This window comes from Eupeodes corollae, chromosome 2, assembly GCF_945859685.1.
Source record: "Eupeodes corollae chromosome 2, idEupCoro1.1, whole genome shotgun sequence".
Taxonomy (NCBI): domain Eukaryota; kingdom Metazoa; phylum Arthropoda; class Insecta; order Diptera; family Syrphidae; genus Eupeodes; species Eupeodes corollae.
This window is the reverse complement of record NC_079148.1, coordinates 111,177,129-111,183,698: the sequence shown is the minus strand read 5'-3', so window position 1 is coordinate 111,183,698 and position 6,570 is coordinate 111,177,129. Positions and strand designations below refer to the sequence as shown.

General features: G+C 30.2%; 1 protein-coding gene across 2 annotated transcripts in view; it reads left to right on the top strand.

Annotated features, from left to right (window-relative positions):
• The first annotated feature begins 1,793 nt into the window (after nt 1–1,793).
• Nucleotides 1,794–6,570, top strand: part of LOC129947308 (U-scoloptoxin(01)-Er1a) — a 47,077-nt gene continuing 42,300 nt past the window's right edge. The window contains exon 1 of one of the 2 annotated variants that reach the window (XM_056057827.1): nt 1,794–2,629. The gene's annotated coding sequence lies outside the window, so the exon portion shown is untranslated. The remainder of the gene's footprint in view (nt 2,630–6,570) is intronic. The other variant, XM_056057825.1, reaches the window with a different exon arrangement.

Genomic DNA, 6,570 nt, shown 5'->3' with positions numbered 1-6,570 from the left:
ACGAACACAATAAAGACTACGACATATAAACTCCTGTATGGGCACATATTTTAAAACGTTTATTAAAAAAATTGAACTAATACTTTTTATCGAAAAAGAAAATCTGAACGAAAAACTAAAAAGAGGTTGGGATGATAACTTCCCATCCCGTCTGTCGATTTGTCTTGCTTAAAAGTTTGTAGGTTTTCGTGTTTTTTATAAAAATAGTTGTCATTTGAATTATTCTTAAAAACTTTAAAATTACCAACAATATTTTGCATATAATAAAATATTTTGATTTCGTAATCTATTTTCGTTCACGAGAAAATCAGTCAAAAACCAATTTTAGTAGCAGTTTTTAAAAATTTGTATTTCTTATAAACAATTACAAATTGGATGAATGAAATTAATTTAAAGTCAATATCTTCTACAGTACTGAGAACCGAACATCAATTTTTACTAAACTTGCGTAGGTACTATTTTTTGCGGAATTTATTTTTTTTTTATAAAAAAAAAACAGACAGTTGGATTCTTATAAAAAATTAACTGAACGTCGAAAAAAAATATTTTCTGTGAGATAAAATAAATTTAAAGCCGATATTTTGAATTTTTAAAAAGATATTTGAGTCAAAAATCAATTTTTACGAACTTTTAGTAATGCTTTTTAAGGTTTTTATTGTTTGTAACGGATGTTGAAAAAAAAAATATTTTTTTATAAAATCAAATTAATTTGAAGCTTTTATCTCAAATGTTTTCAAAGATATTTGAGTTAAAATTTGCGAACTTTTAGTAATGCTTTTTCTGGGTTTTTATTTTTTGTCAAAAAACTGTCAACTGAAAACAATAGTTTTTGTTAGATAAAATTAGTTTAAAGCTCGAAAATGAATTTTTACTAACTTTTATTATATTTTGTATGTTTTCATTTTTTGTAAGAAAACTGTCAATTCGATAATTTCAAAATTTGATGAGAACCATATTTTTCATAAGATGAAATAAGTTGAAAGGCAAAACCTCAAGTTTTTGAAAAGATATTTGAGTCGGAATTCAATTTTTACCAACATTGATTTATGTTTTTTTTTTCAATACAAAATATTTGTTTGTTCTTTAAATTTTCTAGGTGACACATTTTTTGATACAAAAAAAACGTTAATTACATTTTTTTAAATAACCCACTAAATTTTCTTGAGGGCTCTTTCTGCATTATTATCTGTATAGCAAAATATATTTGAAGTCGATGTCTCTAATGGGAAGTTAAACATTATAAAAACTTCTTTTAATCAGTTTGCACAATAATTTATTCATAAAAAATGACTTCTTAAATTAAAAAAAAAATATTGTAGGTTTAAAAAGAAGTAGAAAATAAACAACAACGGCTACACTGCACAAGTGCATACTCAACAAGCATTCTCTAACTCTCTGCATCAGTCTCTGTGTCTCTTTTATCATCCCAAGTTAAAATCTCACCAATAAACAAAACTTAACCACTCTCCCAAAACTTTAATTTAAACTCCAAGGCTTTTGAGTGTCGTCTGAGAGCACCGAGAGACTGCATTTAAAAAATTGCAACCATCACCAGCAAGTATTTGGTTTTTATTAATCAACAATTCCACTTGCAGATGTTTCAACCTCAACTCTTCTATACAACATACATCAGCCAACACCTCACCACACCACCACTATAACCTCACAGAATGGCAGAATCACACTGAAGTTGAAGCAAAAATGTTTCCACCTGAGCGCCATCCAGCAGATACCAAGCAAAACTCTTGTGTACCTCAATCTTTTGTCTGACTGTGCCTCTGCTCTGCGTCTGCATACATTGAGTGCCAACTGCCAAACCACCAACAACTTTGATCCCCCATAATATTTCGATTCCAATTCCACCAATTCTGCCCCAATCCGAATCTGAATCCGAATCCGGTGGTGGTGGTGGGGTTCATATATAAAATCGAAACGATAAACTTACCGTCAACCAGTCGTCGATAATTTCAAACGAATTTCAAATGAACACGGACCGTTGCTGCAGTTGAACGTTACTTTTTTCGTCTGCTCTCTGCATTTTGAATGTTGTGCAATAATAAATTAATTTGTATTTTTTTTTAATCAAAATTTTATAATCAATTAAATTTTTCTCGCGGAATTTTTGTTAAGAATAAATTTTGTTTTATGATCATCAATTAAGGAAATTTTTAAATCAAATTCGATATCAAAAAAAAAGTTCGGTGGTTGTGTTCATCAGAAAAAAAAAATACTCATAAAGAATCTTTAACAACTTTGGCACTCAAAAACTACTCGTATCTTCTGAATAGAATTTTTTTATTTGTATTTATCTAAAATAAAAATTAATAAAGTAAAATAAAAAAAATAATCCTCAACAGAGAGAAGTGTTGCATTGAAGTGTGTGAAAAAAAAAATAAATAAAAAGATAAAAATACAAGTGTAGATACAACAGAAAGTAAAAGTATCTCAAAGGCAAAAATTATAAAAAAAAAATAAAAATAAATTGCAGTTACTATACCAGAGTTAAGAGGTTCTTGTTGTTGCTGTGGTTGTGTCTGTGGCTGCAGTTGTTGGTTTTTGTTGTTGTTGCAGTTACTGGCTGGTTCCAAGGAGATATACTAACGTTCGGAATATCCATTCATGCATTAAGGTGTGTAACGAAAATCTACTATTACTAGTTTTTGGTATCTTTAATTTTAAAATTATTTAGCACAGTAACATAAATATAGGTTTTGAGGCTAAGAATTTGGATATTAAGCAATCAATAGGTAAAAAAGATTGTGTTTTGTTAATGTGTGTGTAATAAAGCAGGTGCTCGAATCTATAATATCTTCAAGTTCATCTTCTATATATGTACATAGGTATAAGTTCAAAAACTGAATTACTTGCATTTTCTATTGGAATGCCTTACTTAACATCCGCAATCATAGTGCAAATGTACATAGCCTCGGCTCAGTTAGACAAAGCTTGACATCTCTGAAGATACTTCTTTGTAATTACTGACACGGTCGATGGTAGATGGTGGAAAGGTGGTAGCACATGAGACCGCACGTTGCACGTTAATGTTGTCGTCATCGTCGTTACTTCGCGTTTGTGAGTACAAGCCGTCATTATAAGCAGTTTTTTTGTATATATTCTAAGCTGCTTGGAGCGGTTTCCCAATAAATTAATAAATTGCCGCAAAGAACACTTATGTAGATATAGACGCCAAGGAATGCTGCTCTGGTCTTTCTGCAATGCAATGCAGTCTCTCTGGGTTTAATGTGAAATGTCATAGTAAATTGCCTCGAAGAGCTTATCCGCTAGAGCTACAGCCAAAGCCATCGCCATCAGTCAATGATTTAATGACCACGCGATCTAGACATGTTTTATAGGTGCTAATTTTGATTGAGGATATATGCTAGATAGTGCTACCGTTCGTCGTTGCGTCCATATCTTTGTTATATGGGATTCCTATGCCATTTAAACAGAGTGTAATGGTGTTGTTTTAATGTGCTCGTATCTTCATTCCTCACCATCAATTAAATTTGTCTTCATCTTCATCATCATGTGAGCTGGAAAATAATAATAATGTATGTAATGGCAAATAAGCAAAAATCTCTTGGCAATTGAAGTATTTATAATTATGTCGATATGTGAATGGAATTTCCTTAAACTTAAGCCATCCATCGAGCGCAATAAGCTGGTGTATATTAATAGAGTATATTGTACCTAAGCTATGCCGCAATAATTCCGTCCGTCCGTCATCATCATCGTCGTTGTAGTCTTTGTCGTAGTCTCAGTCGAAAACGACGACGACGACGACGACGTCTAATATGGTAACAAACGCGACGCTTCTCCTGATTTTTGTGTATGTTTTTATTTTTGCAGCAAGAGCAGGTGAAACGTGCTTCAATTGTATTTCATGCATTTGATGAAATATCAGTTTTTTTTTAGTTAACTTTAGTTTAGCTAAGTTTGAAATTTAGTTAAGCAACAATGCGACCTTGTACTTTTATTTCATTAGATTTATTTTAATTTGTTTTGTTTGCTTGATTTGTATAGTTTAAATAGTATTTAACTATTTTACTTCGTTTAATTTATATTTGAAGTAGGTATAGTTATTGTTAGATGGATTATATCTTGAGAAGTGAGGTAATAATTGGTTTATAGCGTTTTTTTAAATAAGACTGATATAAGACGACTATTGGTTTCAAATCGCATTAATTACAATTTGAATAATTTTCTTGATTGTAGCTTTTAAATAACTCGAAGAAAATTTAATTCATTTTACACTTTCGACTTATCAGATTTTTTAGCTGGCTTATAAAAGTTTAACCAAATTCCTCTTTTTGTTTTTGTTTCCTTATTTTAATCGGTTTAATAAAAAAAAATAGCAACAGTCCATGAAAAACCAGGGCCTAGTGACTTACAACTCTCAAGCAATTTTGCGTGCGAGTTAAGTTGTCAGAGATGGAAGGGACCTATAGTTTATATGCCGAATCCGAACGGATAATTTGAGAAAGCACTTTTTCATGACAAGAATAACTCTTGGAGGATTTGTCAACTCCTCGCAAGAGGCAGTATCCGTGAAAAAAGATAGGTGACACAGGCAGGGATTGGACCCAAGACCCCTTGCATGACAGTCCAACGCACTAACCATCACGCCACGGGTAATACTATCGGTTTAATAGAAATTGAAATATTTTTGTTTGAGCTTTGTACTACGTTAATGACCAAACTAAATTTTAAACTTTTTGTTTCTATTATTACATTGTGGTTTATTATTGACATAAAATATACAAATACGACTTTTTAACTTAAAACTTTTGGGCTGAAAGTAAATTTATAGTTTTGTTTTGTAATTTAATGCATAAGATGTTTAAAAACATTCTAATTCTAAATTTCTAATAAAGATTAATATAAATACTACCGATAAAAGTTAAAGTAGAATCTTCCTACGGACTACGGGAATTTGTATCTCGATGGTTGTGTTCGTTGAGTAGTTGTGCATTTGGAATCATGTGTTATACATTGGGAAAAAAATTAATCTGTTACTATTGATATTATTTATTTTTGTTAATGAAAATGGACTAACTGGGTTTATTTTGTAAGAGAAAACAATTGAAAAGATAGTTAAGTTTTGCTTTGTTTCCACCAAAGGATTATCTCAGTTTAGATTAAATAAATCTTGTTGGTGTTGCCACCGTACAAGAAGATTTTAGAATGATTACATTTGACAGCACTTTCTAAAATGCAAATAGTGTTTTAATGTTTCTTATGAAGTGGAAGTGAGATAGTTTAATTCAAGTTAAGCAATGTAGAACTGAATAATTCAGCGCCATATAAGACTATGCTACCTACTCCATGTCCTTTTTTTGTGATTTGATTAAAACAAAACTATATTTTTTGTACACAAACATGTAAAAACAGACCATTATCTGTACAACCCATTCCTCCACATAGGTTGTTCTTCACAAATTTTTACTCGTATCCAATCCCCGACCGGATTCGAGTCGAATCAAGCTCGTTTTAACTCGATTCAGGTATTGAGGTGAGATTCAAGCTCGTTTTACAACCACAAGTTAATGTAGTATTCTACGAACAAACCCCCTTCTTGAAGTTTTTGTTTTATGACAAATTGTTTGGTTAAAACTTTGAATTCTCAATTTCCAGATATTTTCTTACCATTTCTTCTTGAACATTGTACATTTTATTAGTTTTACGTGCAGTTTTTTGCTGAAATTAATTTTAACTTTTGATTTTCACAAAACTTTTTTCTTTTTGTGTTTTTTTTTTATTATTATTCTGACAGGTCTTCTTTCAGTTGTACCAATTTTTAAATACAAAAATCTGGCTACTGCCAATGCGTTTTCTTGGGAATTTTCTACTATACTATTTATAGAATGCCAAAAAAACACGGGTATTGAAATAATTTATTGTTAAATTGCAAAAATAAGGTCTTAATAGCATAGTTAATATATGGTTGACAATTACCTTCAGTAAAACGCAAACGACAACATATTTATTTTAAAATATTTCATTTTGAAATTATTGCTTTAGCTTATAAGGAGAAGGTTAGTAAAACAATTTGAAAATACAAAAAAAAAAGGTTGGGATGTGACCCACACTGATAACTTCCTATCCCGTCTGTCAATTTGTCTTCCTTACAAGGTTTGCAGGTTTTCGTGTTCTTATAAAAAAGTTATCAATATTTTAAATAACCAACAACATTTTGCATATTATTTTTTGATTTCCAAATCTATTTTTGCTAACGAGTTTTTTAGTCGAAAAACAATACTTATTTTAATAGCATTTCTTCAAAGTTTTTATTTCTTAAATTAACAAATACAAATTGGATGAATAAAATGAATTTGAAGTCCATATCTTTTATTGTCACGAGATATCGAAAACCGAACATCAATTTTTACCAAATTCACGTACGAAGATTTTATTTTTTTATGAAAAAACTTACTGTTGGATTTTAATAAAAATATTTGAGCCAAAAATCTATTTTCATGAACTTTAAGTAATGTTTTTTTAAGGTATTTATTTTTTGTTAAAAAACTGTCAGTTTGATTTTTCTCAAAATTTTACCGAATGTTAAAAACA